This window comes from Arachis duranensis, unplaced genomic scaffold (assembly GCF_000817695.3).
Source record: "Arachis duranensis cultivar V14167 unplaced genomic scaffold, aradu.V14167.gnm2.J7QH unplaced_Scaffold_354585, whole genome shotgun sequence".
In the NCBI taxonomy this organism is placed as follows: Eukaryota; Viridiplantae; Streptophyta; class Magnoliopsida; order Fabales; family Fabaceae; genus Arachis; species Arachis duranensis.
Genome location: NW_026264911.1, coordinates 7,765 through 9,509, shown reverse-complemented (window position 1 = coordinate 9,509; position 1,745 = coordinate 7,765).

Genomic DNA, 1,745 nt, shown 5'->3' with positions numbered 1-1,745 from the left:
CTCATTGTGTTTGGATTTGAATCTTCTTTCATCAAATTCATCTTCTCTCCTATCCCTTGATGATGAGGCCATTGAGATTCACTTGCAAGGTTGAATCTCCCCAACACCAAACTTAGATGAATGCTTGTCCTCAAGCACAAGGAAAATGATTGTGAATGAGAGAGGTATAAGATGAGCACGGTGACTTATAGAAAATAGAAAATGATGGTGAAGGAGGTTGAGTGTTTCGGTTATGTGAGAGATGTGATGCTTCAAGAGTTTTGTTGGGTAGAGGTGAGGTTCAAGGCTAGAATTTGTGAAGCATGGAATAGGTTGGAGGTTGAGTGTGAGTTCGGATACTTAAATGAGGTTATGGGGGGTAGGAGAATGAATGATGAAGAATGAGGTTTGATGAATATGGTTGAAGTATTTAAAGTGAAAGTTGGTGGGGAGGCATTTAAGGCTCGGTCATGGCATGCTTTCTTGTGCCCAATGCATGTTGATTTGTTTTTTCCCATGCATAAAGTTCAAAACTCATGTGACTCCTCTTCCTTGTGTATCCGTGACCTCCCTCCAAGATTCCCCATCATTTCTTTCTTTCTTTCATTATATGCTTCCAAGATTCCCCATCACCTCTTTCTTTCTTTCCTGCAACAAAATGCCAAAAGCTTAAGATTCTTAAAGTGACATTAATAGCTAGAAGCTTATGATGATATTCCTATGCAAAATTAACTAAGCTAAAATTAAAAATTTATGAATTGATTCCCTAATCTAATTTTTCTAGCATTAATAATGCAAGTAAAGACACCAAACTTAGTTTGTGACTAAATGTTCTATGGAATTAATTTCAAAGATAGCCACCTCAAACTTAGTAATTTACCTACATTAGATGCTATTTCACGTTTTTTTTTCTTTTTTTTTTTTTATTTTATAACTAAAGTAGATGACAATACTTTCATAGCCTAACATTTTCGTGTATATATGGACACCAAACTTAGTTTGTGGCTAAGTGTTGTAGAACAAACTTTTGCCATTACTTCAAGATTGGCCACACCAAACTTAGTGCCTTGCATACACCATGTACTAGTCTACTTGATCATTATTGGTTACTAAAACATGAAAATAAAAGACTCCCTGTGCATGGGTTGCCTCCCATGAAGCGCTTTGTTTATTGTCCTTAGCTCGACATTGCAACTTCTTTGCTCATGTTAAGAGTTGCACACTCTCTTCCTTGCTCCAAGGGCCACCAAAATAGTGCTTCACCCTATGTCCATTGGCTGTGAAGGTTTGCTTTGAGGCTTCATCAAGCAATTCAGCATAGCCATGAGGTGATACTTTAGTGAGGTGTATGGACCAGTCCATCTAGACCTCAGCTTCCCAGGGAAGATCTTCAATCTTGAATTGAATAATAACACCTTTTGGCCTGGTTCAAATGTTCTTTGAGAGATCCTCTTATCATGCCATCTCTTTGCTCTCTCCTTGTATATTTTGGCATTGTCATATGCCTCCAATCTGAACTCCTCAAGCTCATTGAGTTGTAGCAACCTCTTCTCTCCTGCTGCTTGAGCATCTAAATTCAGAAGTTTGGTGGCCCAAAAGGCCTTATGTTCAAGCTCCACAGGGAGGTGGCATGCCTTTCCATACACCAGCTGAAATGGAGATTTTCCTATGGGTGTCTTGAAGGCTGTCCTATATGCCCAAAGTGCATCATCCAGCTTCCTAACCCAATCCTTTCTTGTTGTTCCCACAGTTTTCTCCAAGATCCT